Source organism: Apis florea, unplaced genomic scaffold (assembly GCF_048593485.1).
Source record: "Apis florea isolate Af1SG1 unplaced genomic scaffold, ASM4859348v1 contig_2272_pilon, whole genome shotgun sequence".
In the NCBI taxonomy this organism is placed as follows: domain Eukaryota; kingdom Metazoa; phylum Arthropoda; class Insecta; order Hymenoptera; family Apidae; genus Apis; species Apis florea.
In genome coordinates this window covers 4,276,536-4,291,590 of record NW_028256549.1, presented here as the reverse complement: position 1 = coordinate 4,291,590, position 15,055 = coordinate 4,276,536, and the positions used below count along the sequence as shown (strand labels likewise).

Here is a 15,055-nt window from a genome sequence, read left to right as displayed (position 1 = left end):
AATTTTCCGATATTAAAATTTCAACGGAACAGCTCGAGCCAGTATTTCCAGTTCAAGAGCAAGTGCAAGATCAAGCGAAATGTGTTCCACATTCTCGAAGTTGCGCTCAACGCTACTGCTTCCAAGACCAATATATTCGCAGCACAATTTACGAGACAGTTCTACCGAGAGGTCTAAGACTTGGCGTAAATATTGTTTGCCGTGCAACCTTGCCACGCAAGCAAGATTCGGCCGGCCAACGTTTCGACATTTCTTATCTTTTCAGGGAACACGGACGAGCCGAGGACGAGCTTCGCTCGCTGAGTTCGCAATCGAACGATATTACGTTTGAGAAGCGATCGAATCCTGAAACTCTGAAAGCAGTTTTCACGGGATCGTGAATAATAGGTCGCGAGAAAAATGTGTCCTCCCAACTACTGTTTCCCGACCATTCCTGGTGATGCATCGGTCAACTTCGTAACGACCCTGCACTGTGAATATAGAGATCCTATTGGATATCTACTTCACGTATCGATAAATCACTTTTACCGAACTTGCTTTCAAACTTTTTTCTTTTCGCCCCAAAATAATTGACACCTCGTCCAATAATTCCTCTCTCTCTCTTTTTTGCTCTCAAGATAAATACGTGGATAAAGTCGCGTGACATCTTGCTACCAGTGTTTCTCAACTTATATGTAATATATCTCTTGTTTAATGTAGAAGAAGATTAAGTTCACGTTCTTTTTTATAAATTTCGTGTTCGTTCGTGTAAGAAGAAAAGTGTGAATGCTTTCTCGAGTTACGAAACAATATTGAAAATCTCGTTGAGTATCTCGTCGTGGAGTGACGAAACAAATGTTGCTCCGTCTACGAATTCATGAGAAATTCAAAACGTAACTTTCGCCCGGCTCCATGGCATTCTCTGGTGTCAAGAAATACCGCACGGTATTCAAGATTTCTTCGCGTAAACTTCGTTAAGCGCTTGCAACGAACGAACGAGAGCGTTATCTTCGCCCGAAAATGCGAGAAGTTGCAGAGGATTTCACGTGAAAGTTTGCGCGTTAAGGAAGTTGGACGAAGCTCTCCGTCTATTGTCTATCGCGTGTCGATGAGGTCGCTACGGTCGCAATTAAACTTTGTGCGTGAAGGGACGAAGAATTGCTCGGGAATTACTGTGTTGGGATTCCGTGGGCTTCTTCAATTAAACCGTTCTAAGCGATCCTCAGCTCTTGGATAACTTTACAGAGTTAGTTCGAGAATAAGTTGTGTTTATGACGATATGAAAATTCCATTCGTGGAATATTTGTAAATATTCTTCCGTCGAGTGGAGAGGTTTGATTGGACGCGAGAAAATGGCAGAAAAATTATCGATTTTGTCGAGATAAAATAATTTTCTTGCTTATTTACGTTTGCAATTTCGAAAGTGAGGAACGTTCAAAGAGGCGGTTAATTGAATTTTCGACGAAAACTCGCGAGAACAAGTGTGTCTCTTTGCTTGCAAGGCTTCTTCATCGAGAACTTTGATCAGCGAAGAAACAATTAGCTGTTGAGCGAATGTTGACTTATGCAACATTTCAGAAATCGAAGGAAACGATTTTTACAATGTTAAAAATTCATGGAAAAGAGCTTCACTGGAAGAAAGAGTTTATATCGAAGCTTTGTCAATCGAATTGACGGGTCGCGAAATCGTGAAAAGGAATTTTCCAAAGTTGAAAATTTCTGCTTACGCGATGCTTTCGTGGAATCTGAAACTGTGATTATCGAAGAGACAATGGCCGCGCTCGGTGAATGTCGGTCGATCGACGTGACCTTTGAGTCGGCTGACATTTGAACCCTGAGAAGAAGGGAGCACTAACTGGTGTGGACGGGTGGTGACGTACGATCTGGTGAAATCGAATCGGAGTACACGTCCACGGTACTCCGTAGATTGATCGACCTTTCTCGACCGAAACTCGAATCCACCACAGTTCTGCGAACAGTTCTTGCCCTTCGTTCCACGAAAATCAATGTCTTTCACGGACTGGCCGAGATCTACGGGCTGTAAATGTCGTTCTCCTGCAAATTTACAGGGTGACGGGGAGGAATTCATTCGACGTCTCGATATGAATGGCCTGATTCGAGTCAGGTATGCTATCGATTGTGAAAAACAATTCGATTTCTAAAGTTTCTAAAGTTTGGCGTTTCTAATCTTTGGATCTTGGATTCTTTTTTTTTTTAAATTTAGATCGTTTAAATTGCCACGCTCGTTATTAGAGCGATGTAGATAATAATACGATTCTTTCGAAGGTAAGTCGCTAATGCATTGCTCTGACCTGGCCTCAATTGGTCTGGCATCTGGCAATAAGGCACGAGGACTGTCTTTCTATGGACAATCAAGATATTCTTTAATGCGAGTAACCTTCTTTTCCTCTGAAACCTACTATTGGATAGTGTATTAATTGGACAACGTTATTTGATTAGAAATAATTTCTTTTTCGAGCTCTTTTAACATGTTCGAAATTCGTTTCATCTAATTCAAATATCTTCAAATTTGATTCAATTGAACATTCAATTTCATCTCCTTCGTTTAATCCACGGCCGGATTATCGTTAACCACTACGCGATTAAATTAATAATTGTTTGGGAATAATAATGAACAATTAATAAATAATTAATAATTATTTAAATTAATAATCATTCGATATCCCACAAGTTGGTAAAGACTGTATTAAACGATTATTAATTTAAATTTGCATTAATCTATAATAATTGAAGATCAAATTTTGCAAATTTTCATCATAATTTTTCACGTGAACAGTCATAAATCAAGATAACCATAACGATTCAATTTTACGAAAAATTCGAATCACTTGAAATATAATTCAAACTCTCTTCCTCAATACTTTAAAGTCTCGTTAACTGACATTAACTGACATTCTGAAGAATTTCAATCCTCTTCCATTTCTCTCTCCCTTCACTTCCCTTCTACATTCAATTCTATCAAAGCTCTCGCTCTATCCAAATCTCTATCAAATTTCCCCGCGTCAAATTATCAAATTATCTCCTCCCCCTTCTCTTTCCCCCTTTTGCAAAAGAATTTCGAATGGAAAGATTATCGACAAACGCTCGACCAACGACAATTAATATTCAACCTCCCAACAACAACAACAACAACAACAACAACAACAACAATCCGCCTGTACAATCCGCTTAAGCGTTAAACAAACCTCGAAATCGGGGAAACAAGGGCGGGGGAGGGGGATCCACGTGTGGTAATCCGAGCGCGCGCGCTAGAGGAGAGAAGCTTGGGAGATACACTTGTGGAGAGGAGCAGAGGCCGTCGATCACGCGATTTCCCCTGGAGCAGCAAGCTAATACAAAGTTATCGCAGCCGGCCAACCTCGCTCGTTAATCTCGTTCGTTGTGGATTCACGTCCGGAAGGTTATTTCGAGCGGAAGTGCATCGCCGCGCTAAGCTCCCTTCCTGTCCAAACCCTCCCCCTCCTCCCCATGGAATCTTGTCTCGAGAAGGAGGGGAAAGACGCACGCATCTCTAAATTTAGATTTACTCTCTCGCGGGTACTCCTGCTTCTCCAGGGGGAAGGAGGAAGGAGGAGGAGGAGGCGACAGCATTGTTAACCCTTTCGCTACGGGCCACTTCTCCGCCGCGTGTGCACAGTGCTCGAGAAAGATTGCTTATTGCAAACCCGAGTTGTTTTGACGGTGTTCCTTGAAAAAAAGGGAAAAAATTGATGATAAAAACGAAATATCGATGCTACGCTTCCGGAGAAAGATACTGGTAGATGTGCAGTAACTTCGATCGATCGTACGACACGCGGAGTAGAGAAAGGGTTTGAGAGAAACAACGGTGGAAAACAGCGTTCGAAAGAGACGCTTTAATGGAGATCGCATCGCGCGACGCGATCGGCACGCGACGCGGCGTAAATTTAGACCTGGCTAAGGATCGAACCGACCTATCACGTGCCACCACGAGTTATCCCCGAGACGATCGGTTTATTTATGGATTACTCTGCTCGCGTTGTCACTCGAGAGGAGAGGGGCGATGTCAAAGGTTAAGACCGTTTTGGGAGAATTTGAAACGAGGAAACGATTGAGTAGAGTCAGAGTTTTTTCTCTCTCGCGAAATCCTTCGATTACGTCTGTATGAATTATGTAGAAAAGGGATGATGGAGAGGGATGAGAAGTGGGTGTTTTGCTTCATTCTTTGTCCCGCGGATCCTTTCCCTTTTGGAAGGGAAGTTTTCAATTATTGTTCGTGATTGTAGAAAAATTGAAAGTCGAGGGGGATTGAGGAGATGGGGATGTTGGGAGAATTTGAAATTGGGGGATGATACTTGTTTCATTCCTTTTTTTTTTTTTTTTTTTCTTTTCAAAGAAAATTTCGTGTCCGTGATTACGAAGAAGAAATTGAAGAAGTTGAGGTTGGAAAAATTTGAAATTTGGAATAGTTTTGAATGAGAAGTGCATTTGGAAAAGAGAATAACAGAATATTAATTATATTTGAGAATTGAAAATGAGACGTACGTATTTCTGGATAATAATTTAACTCCTCTTATATTTAAAATATACTTAAAGGTATTGGAATGTATTTTTCCAATTGCAATATATATAATTATAACATATCTTCATCCCGTAAATCGTCACGAGTAGCCGATATTCATTTCATCGGCACGAATTCCATAATATTTTGAAACAACACGAGAGGATTACGGAATTTGTATAATAGATGTAATATTTTGATTAATTACTAATCATTGTTTCATTAACGGGACAAACGCGAAACGATCCAATTTTATATCGAGCGTGTGGATATACACGCGTTCTTGCAAAACGCATACCCCACCGATTGATCCTTGTTGCAATATTTAACAATAGAGCGAGCCAGCCTTCAATTACACTGGGTGAAAATAATTTTCTCGGCGCACCGACATGTTACGCCCTCGATGCTCCCTCAACTATTAAATTCCGAAGGAAATAAAAGTCGAACTCGTTCTAAATCATCGTCATATTGGATCATACGATGAGTAACGCGATTCTTCCTATCGAATCCCATCGTTCAATAAACTGTGGTCGTCGTATCGACGAAACAGACGATACAGGGAAATGCTGATTTATCTCGGTTCTTACGTAAAATCCGTGACGAATGATACTCGATAGTCGAGCAGACTTTCGAGTAGTCTCTAATAATATAGACTCAGGAAATGCCGTCATAGAGTAGTTTTTTTTTTTTCAAACGGTAGTTTTTTTACTAGTGGTTGTAAGCTAATAATCTAAAATCTTTGTTCAACTTATATACATAATCTTGAATTTTCTTTTTTTTGCGATCAACTTGTTCCTTCAGAAATGTTATTTCAAATTCGTGTAAAATTTTTTATCAAATTTTCATCAAATATTTATATTTTAATCATTCGATATCCTTTTTGATATCTTTCTTCGTTTTCTCATCTCTTCTTCCATCGTTTTCCAAATTCTTCCATAATTCCAAAGTTTTTCAAATATATATATATATATATATATATCTAGCAAACTAAGTCTGTTATTTCGATAAATCTAACTTCTAATATATAATCCAAGATATCTCTTACGACTATCATTGCTTTAGATATAATATCTAAAATCTTCCAAATATTGACATAATTCAGTCATTATCTAAAACCAATAGACGTTTCCAACTTTGGCTTTCAGCAAAAAGCAAATTGCCTTCGCTTTGAACTCATACACTTACACGTATCTCTGCGTCCAATAAACACGCACACACTATCAGAAAAAAAAAACCTTAAGAAAACCTGCATCCAAGATAATTTTCCAACCGCGCCATATGGCGTATCCCCCAACATTTCCACTCCCTACGTTCACGAGATCCACGAGCCGTTCCCCAGATTTAAATCAAGTTTCAAACGTCTAATAGGTAGGAGGAAACCATGCTTTTAATCCATCCCTACAAATTAGCTGCGCGAAACTGCGACGAGGCACGGAATTAAACGTTGCACGCTATCTCGTTGTTGCCCCGCTGTAAATCATACTCCGTGCACGCCGAGGGACAATAACAAACGCGTTGGATTACGAAAGATCGGATGCTCCACGCTTCGTTGGCTAAGACGCGATCGCGAAGACGATCCAAGATTTCGACATTCATACCGCGATGAGCGAATATGGCGGCGGCCTGGAAAGAGGCCGCGATTTCAATGTTGTTTCGAGGTGGCGCCAGTTACGTGGCGCTCGCGATTAATCTGTGAAAGCTTATGGCATCCTTTCCACTCGGTAGATAAGCACCAAAAGTAAATCGAGTAGAGAAGGCGGGGAAAGAGGTCGATGATTATTCCAGGTATTATTCCAGCTTGGTAATAGCCTCGCACGGGTTACTTGATCGACTGTTTATGCTCCGTTTCGCCTAATTGCGCCTAGGAAACCGGAATACCGTTACTGGATACGTACGTAAGCGCGACAGGATCGAAATGGAGAAGGAAAAATGAAACGGTTTCACCGCACGCGAAGGACGTCCACTATTTGCCATTTTCTCTCGAGCTGCTATTTACTTTGTCCAAGGCATTCGATGTTTTTACAGGAATTGGAATTTTTAATATTGCAATTTGTGCTTGGCTTGGAAATAGTGTTTTTTTTTTTTCTTAGTATCGAGGAGTAGATTCATGAACGGATAAATTTCGTATAAGAAACATATATGCAGTTTTAAAGCCTCGAGATTCGAATTCTTTCTTTTCAAGAATCTTTTGCTCAAATGATATCCAACCTGTGACCCTTTTCTTTTTTTTTTTTAAGAATTGTTTCACTTTCGTCTCGATATTTTACATCTTCGTAATATCATCATCTTTCTTAAATGAACATCCAATAATCTAATCCAACGTAGAATATCGATACGAGAAGCGTTTACTTCGAATCTCGTCGTTCGAGTTTCGACCGACAAGTCGATGATCATACTCTTCTCGAGGAGGCGGTGGTCGAAGAAAAGAATGCACGCAGTGTTCGCAACGGGGGAAGGTCAGTTCGTCGCGCACACGTACGAACGATCACGATTGCCACTCGCGTGCATCTGTATGCGTGACGAGTCGTCGTGCATAAAGGGGGAAGGAACGGTTCATTCGTACAATACGAATGAATGGGCAGTGTACGACACGACATCCGGTCGGAAGGAAGGAAGGACGGCCCGCGGGGAAAGGAAACCAGCGTCCCGTCTGGCGCGTTCGTTTTCCACGATCGGCTATTTCAAGAGTGGCTGATGCACACGGTACCAAAGGCGGCGCCGGCGACGAGGGGGGGAGGGGGGAGGGAGGGTGAAAGGGGAGAGAGGCGTCGTAAAACTTTACGACCGGCTCTAAAAGAAAGATCGCCGGCCGCGAGACGAGGCGGCATCCCGTCTCGTCTTCGAAGAGGCCCGGGCTTCGTGAACGACCGATAACCGGTGTTTTCCGCGTTTCGATCGCGCCGATACACACCTGATTCGCAGGAAGGGATGCTGATCCGGTTCACTTGCGACCGATACCCACTTTTATCGATTTTTATTTCTTGTTTTACGTACGCCAATCGAATCGTGAATTATCACGCGTGATAATAAACGAAAATTTTCGAACGTATGATTTGAAAGTAAGCTTTTTGTCGAGGCTTGTGTTGCTGTTTAGGCAGGTTTTAAGAATTATGGTCTTCGATCGACGATTAATAATCTTTGTGAAAAAGTGTTGACAAAGATCCAATTGTTTAATATTTTGGAATCGAGAATTTTTGTATAACTAAATTTTTTGCAACAATGTTAATTACAGTAATTGTGAAGAATTAGAACGGTTTTTCAGCCAGGGGAACTGAATTTGATAGATTTGTTATAAAAGTCTGGCATCCTAGAAAGCGGAGAATTGTTAATTGCATTTTAACAAGTTGAAAAACATATTTTCTTCTTTTTTTTTTTCTAATTTTCTCCATTTTTATTTTTATCTATTTTTCGCTTATCTTAATCTTACAATTTTATATCGCGTTTCGTAACGTAGAAAGTTAATAATTTTTTTAGCATTCGTAACTTTTTACACACGTATGGCGCGTATGTAAATGAAATTCTATTTTTATTAATCTCTAATCATCATCTCTTTAACACTTTCTACAAAGAAAATTTAAAAAAAAAAAAAATCAACAAATTTAACAAAACCAATCATCTCGGTAACCAATAAATTTTCGCATATTTTCTTTTCTTTTCTTTTTTTTTTTCTCCTTACTTTTCAATTTTTAAAAAGTAAAATCAATCGATCAATTGTCCCTAGGCTAACTGCCCCCCGTTTACCCTAAATACCACGATTACATTGAAGTCGTTTCTAGGTCTTGATTTCCTCCCCTTTTTTTTTTAACAATAACTCCCCCTCCTTCCCCCCCCCTCCGTTTTATCGACCTACTTTTCCACGCGCGCACACAACCCTTTCGAATTTGACGATCGTTCGACCGAGTGTACTCAGTTTCTAGGAATAGCAACAGAAACAGGGGTGGAGGGGGGTGAGGACGCAGTTTTTCCAATAAGAAGGTTGAGAAAATAGCGACGGGAGAAGGGAGCGAGAAAAATTTTAACAGGGCCTCTCCCGTTCTAAATGTCGTTCGTACTTTCAGACGTTCGAAGGAGTTTCGGTTTCGAAGTGTGTCGAGGATAGTAATAACAATAATAATAATAATAATAATGATAGGTCGATAACAGCTTGATGAACACGTTGACGGGATAAAAAGAGGAAGGAAGAACGAAAGACGACTTTATTACGAAATTCCTCACGAAATTCATCCCACTTTTTTCGATCGATCTCGCGTCGTTAGCGCGAAATTTTATTTCCGACCGAGACACGGGCCACGCGAGAAATAAAGTGAGGGGGGGTGGAAACTTTTTCACGATTCTCGAGTTAAAAGGGGTGACCAAGGGAGGGGAGGGAGGAGAGAGAGTGGGATTTTCTTCTCCGAATCTCGAACTGTCCCTCCTCCTCCTTCGCGTGAGCTTAAAGCTCACGGTAAAAAGTAATTAAGAGCGAGCATTATTATTTTCACACGAGGTCGTGGCCATTCGTCGGAATGAAACTCAAAAAAACTCGTGATCCGCGGTTTTGTCGCGGCGTAACGACCGAATTTCGACGATGAATTTCAACATGGCACTCTCTCTCTGTTGAGGGAGGGCGAATAAACGAGGACAATAGGGGAAAAAAGAAAAAAAAGGATGGGGAGGAAGAATACAAAAAAATATTGCCATGGAATGATAAAAAGATATCAAAACGGTTCGGGTTTCGGTCTGTATCATCGAAAACTTCGTTGAAAATTCTACTCGCGAGTAGCGATGGGATCGAACATATCGCGAGTAGATTCGAACATTAACGTAGATGATCCCCTTGTAAGTAAGTATCCTGGAAAAAATGCGATTCTTCAAAAATATCTTTAAAAATTCCTACTACGTGTAATATTCGTAATATTCGTCGCAAGAATTCAATATATACTTATCATAAAAATAACATTTTCTAATAAAATCTTTTCCATTTAGGACTGATGATCCTATCACTAGCGGTCGGTACAACTGGACAGAAAAGAAGAAAAGCTCGTCGTATCCCCGCGACATCGAACGATTATTCGATCCGCGAATGCCGTTGAAATGTCTCGCTTCCTCGACCATTTTCACTTCTTAATTGTTACATCCTATTAAGATTAAATAATATTCGAGTGAAGGGTTCGAGAGGGATTAGAGAGATGCGAGTTGCTCGTGTGTCCCTGTTTAGAAGGAGGCGAAACGGTCCGATCGTTTTGTTTACGAGTGAATACCGAGTAAATCGCGTTTCTCTGCTCGAGTGACACGGGATCTTCCGCTTTCGAGCGAGCTTCTTCGACCGATTGTTCTTATCTGCCATCGTAAATCTCTCTCTCCCTCTCTCCCTCTCGCTGCTCCACGTATTTATCGTTCGAGAAAGTAGCAAGGCAAACGGCCTTGATTCCGTCACGGTACACATCCACCACCACGGTATCGGGATTATTTAAATTTCGATCCACGAACACCGCTGGATTCCGCCATTTCGAATCGCACGAAGGGAAAAAGCATTTGCATCTGGTCACGAGTGGTGGTGGTAGGCAGTATATTTTCTGCCGAGGTGAAATATCGCGTAAATCTGTAATAGCCACGGTGACAAGCTGGAATTCAACAAGATGAAGGAATTTTTTTCTTTTCTTTTTTCTCTTTCTCTCTAACCGTGGAACACGATTCGATCGATTTAGCCTAGGGATATTGTGCGCTGGAATTACCATTTCCGACGTTATCTGTTGTACTGTTAAGTAGGTGACGTCGCAAAACAAGCATCTCGACGAGTAATCTCGCGGTTTCGTACGAATAGTAGGTGATGTACTCGTAACGTGATCCAACTTTGGTCGGGGATCGAAGGCTTGCGACTTTCTCTGATGCGTTCTCTTTTATCCGAGAGGATCGCTCTCGAAATTAAACAAACTGAGAGAATTGGTAATTGTAAAAATAATAAGATGGTTGTTCTCGAGGGGAGGACGATAGTCTATTTAAGATATATTGCGCGTGGATAGCTGAAGTCTCGTTTTCACTTTTTCTTTTTTTCACGTGTATATTCGTATGTTATGAATTTTTATGAAAATTTGAAATTTTTTTCAAATCTTTCAATCTTTTTGCTTTCTTCTAAAATTTCACTTTTTTACTTTTTTTTTTTTTTTTTTTTTTTTTTTTTAGATAAGTTAGAATGAAGACATCAAAAATGTACATATAAAATGGTAGCCGTTAGTTGAAAGTGAAATTTCATTTATCAATATAATTATAAAAATTTTAACGATCTCTTCTTCTCTGTTGGAACATTTATCAGATTATTCTCCGGTATGATTTAATAAGAAATGAATCTTTGATTGGAAAAAAAAAAAAGAAAAAAGAACTCGATCTGTGCGCTTAGAAAATTATTTTCAAATCCTTTCTCGAAACTTTCAACTACCAATCGAAAGGAAAAATATAAACGGTTCGCCTGTCAATCAACGATTCCATTTGCAATGATAATCAGGCAATTTCTAATTAATAAAGATATCGAAACTCTTGTCTCGTATACAAGTCGTTTCCGCCGATTATGAATTATAATCTCTCAGGCAACAAAGACACGAATCGCGGAAAAGCATCGTGGAAATCTCGATTTAGAAACTCCTCTTCCTGTCGGTAGCCAGATGAATCGGCGAGATATCCGAGCAAACAGCTTTAAACACGAGGCGAGCACGCGCGCGCGTATTATCTTGATGCGCGTTAACGCCGTCATTGTTGAGGCTTTCATCGTCGAGGCTTTGATTGCTACATTAAGGAACGAAATTCACCGAACTTGGTCGTCATTCAATTTGTTACTTTCCATCCGACTTTCACGTAGGAAATCGCTCGAGAATACGCACAACTGCGTAATACAGAGAACATTTCGTTCTTTCTCTTTTTTGCCGATACAACAACGACTTCTGTGAACGATTCGCTCGCTGATGGGCGTGACGCTTATTTTCCTAACGATTTTCAAACAATTTCATACACTTATATACTCGTTCGTGACGAGCAAAAATAAAAAAAAAAAAGTAAAGAAATCGATGGAACATGTTCGATCGATTGTTTGAGCTCGATTCGTACAGCATGCAACATTACGTTGTATTAAATTGGACGAATTTCTCCGCGATTAATTCGGGTAATCGACGTTTCACTTTGCACGCAATAAAACATAAACCGAGCGATAATATCAAGTTGTACAATTGATTGCCATATGAAATATTTCGAAATTGTTCAACCCACACACCTTTGTCCCTAAAACTAGTGACGGACACGAACTGCGTAAAAACGTATCGATCAAACAATATATAATTTGCGCACGATTCTACGCCAGTTTATTGATAATAATCGTTACAATCGTTTTTACAATTGACTACAAGGAGGGAGAAGGGAGAAACGCTAGGTGTGAGAACGTTCTCGGTTCTTTCACCACGGTGCATCACGCCTCGTGCATAGGGAACGAGAGCCTGCATCTCGAAAATTTCCATGGAAATTCCCCACGTCGAGGCACGATTCGATTAATCGGTAAACTAACAGCGGAAAATTCAGCTGCCGTTCACCGAACAGGAAACGCCCTCGAGTACGACCGAGGCGCAAGCCGGAAGTCTGGATGGAAAGTACCAGCTTTTTCTACGACCGATCAGACTAGCAGGGTATTGTATTGAGACTGCATAACGAATCGCGCGCGGAAACGCGCGTCTTAATTTAATTAGACGGCCGCCGCTGCAATTACAATGAGCATTCCGCGAAGGATCGCGGAAAACGGCGTGGAACTGGAACAGGAAACCCTCCGTTTCGGACAAACGAATTTCCAGCAAATGAAAATTGCACGCGTATTTCTTTTTTTTTTCTTTTTTTTTTTTTTTTTTTTTTTGCATTGCGATAATAATGATGCCATCCTCGTCGAAAATATTTCTCGTTGCTATTCGTTTCGTGTATTCATTGTGAGAATACGAGTCGAAAACGAGATAACTCGAATAAAAACGCGTTCTGCGTTCTGGAAGAAAAATTGCATCGGATCGGAGTTTTGATTTTGACGAGGATATAATTTGATGTTAATCTTTTTATATATATAGAAAGTACAGATATTAAGGTCATCTTTACTTTTTGCCTGGTTTTTTTTTTTTTTTTTTTTTGCATCTTGAGTTGACGACAAACGATCTCGAATGATTTTTTTTTTTGTTTATTAATAGAAGTCACCGTACTCGTCTTGAAGTGCTCTTATTATTAGAGCATACAACGTGTAATTCCGCTTGAAAAAGTGAACGTGTCTTTGATGTCTTCACGTAGGTATTCATTTACATAAAAGGATCGTTGAAATTAGTTTACATCTTCTGTGGAAACTAAGCAAGGTTTAAAGCGTTTTCTTACTTACTTTCTTACGTACGATAATTTTTAAAAATCGATCTCGACGAATCGGCAGTTGATATATGATGATAATCAATTTGATTTATCCATTCGATCGAATCTCGGGGATAGAGGCTCTTTTGGTCGCGAAATGTAATATTTGAAAATGTTTGCCGTGTGTTTCGCGGGCTTGTGTAATATTCATATCGAGTTGATCAGAAAAAAAATCTTTGCCGAGGATATACGATTTTTCCCTCTCTTTGAACGAGCAGATTTACTCTACGAGGATTAAATAGCATCGAATATGCACGGTATTTTCGATATTAATCAGTGCAAACTTGCCGAGAAGCCAATCGAGATATTTTTCCTTTCGTACGATTAGATAATTTTAAATGTGATAGATGAGAAAATACGGAATGATAAAATACGGAATTTTGTTTGAAAAAAACCTTTCTTTCAAACATGATATAATATAATACTTTACAACGTTTGTGCAACGTATTTTCATTTTACTCGCGTGGATCGGTTGTAATAAATTAAATTACTTACTATCTAGTAACTTTTCTTCTGAAAAAAATCACTGGATGAAATAGAAAAACGTAATATTATCGTCGATGTAACTGTTAACTCGATTGCATATTACACTATTTTAAACACACGTATATAACGTAATAAATGTTATACAAGATCCTCGAGGACAAAAGAACATTCCCAATATACTACTTATCGTACAATTTTCATACGCTCTCTCGAGTGAAGGAGGATATTATCTCGAATCATTTTAATACGAATGACGGTGTACGAACGCGTAGAATGGAACGCTGAAATTCTGTTGAGAATCAGACCATGCAAATTTATTGAAAATGTAATACATAAATTCTTAATACACAGTTTGCGGCTACAAAATTCCTTCCTCCGTTTTATTCTCTATTCACACACGTGTTATAGTACGTGTTATAGATTTCGTTCCTATTCGGAACAACATTTGAAAATTAATAATTAATTTTATCGAGTGCATTATCCTCAACACTTTCGAAGAGAAGCAAGAAAAACCACGAAATCGCTTCAACCTATTACGATTCCAGCTGGTCAATTGACCACAAAGTAGATTATATTTCCTATTCTCGGGCGCTCTACTTTAAACAGCCCGTATAAAAACGAAGGGGAAAGTTGAAAAAGTAATGGCATTCATCCCCGGGATGATTTAATCAAGTTTTGCCGCCACGGATATCGGAGGAGACTTATAACCTTTGATAATTGAATAAAGGAGAGGGAGAAAGTCACCGTCCCTGGCTGCATTAACTATGCATAAAACGTTTGCCGGATCGTTGCTCTCCGAACGGTGAATAACTACGTAAATAATACACTTTAACTCGTACGTACGTTACGTTCGTTTCCTTTTACGGGGCATGCCTTCTCGGCCTGGATCGTGACTCCGCGTTATCGTTCGAGTTCGCGGATCGTGTCCTTTCATTTTTATTACTTCACTTACAAAGAAACTTTATAATGCCAGGAACAAAACCTTGCTTGTCCCTTCTCCGTTTCCACGGTCATTTGAAAATGAAAAGAAAAAAAGGGAATGACCACCGGCTGGGTGGTACGGCTAGGCACTACTTTGGTATAAAGATTGGGTGTTGCCCTTTTTTTAAGCGACTTTTTAAGCTTCGTTCACGGCGAATTACTTTTTTACGATAATTCAGTTAATTCTGTGTCGATTAATATATCGTGACAATTTTTATTCAAAAAAGAATATATATATATATAAATTCTAATTAAATAGAAACAGATTCATTATTAGTATTCATTAGTATGAATAATTTCAAGTGATTTGATATTGCACGCGAATAAATCATTACAGTTTTTCTGCTCTGGTGACGAGTGAAGAAAAAAAGTAAAAAAGTAATTGGATTATTTCAAGTTTCAAGATGCAAAATTTATTAATAACGTTATTAACAAGTTACAAGTAAAATATATTATTATTATATTCATCCTGTTTCACAATTTTCACGTGAAATATAATAATATCAAATTATAATTTATAAAATTTCTTTCTTTTGTCCCTTCGTCCATTTCATTACCAAGTTCACGAACTTTAGTTCACGAAAGAATTTCTCAACGCCAGCCTAAACTCGTAACTCTCGTGGCTCGTAAAATTTCGTTAATAATATTACTCGATAATTACGCAAGAGGGCACTG

General features: G+C 39.4%; 1 protein-coding gene across 3 annotated transcripts in view; it reads right to left on the bottom strand.

Annotated features, from left to right (window-relative positions):
• Positions 1 to 15,055, bottom strand: part of LOC100864647 (uncharacterized) — a 64,655-nt gene that overhangs the window by 42,112 nt on the left and 7,488 nt on the right. The gene's annotated exons all lie outside the window — the stretch shown is intronic.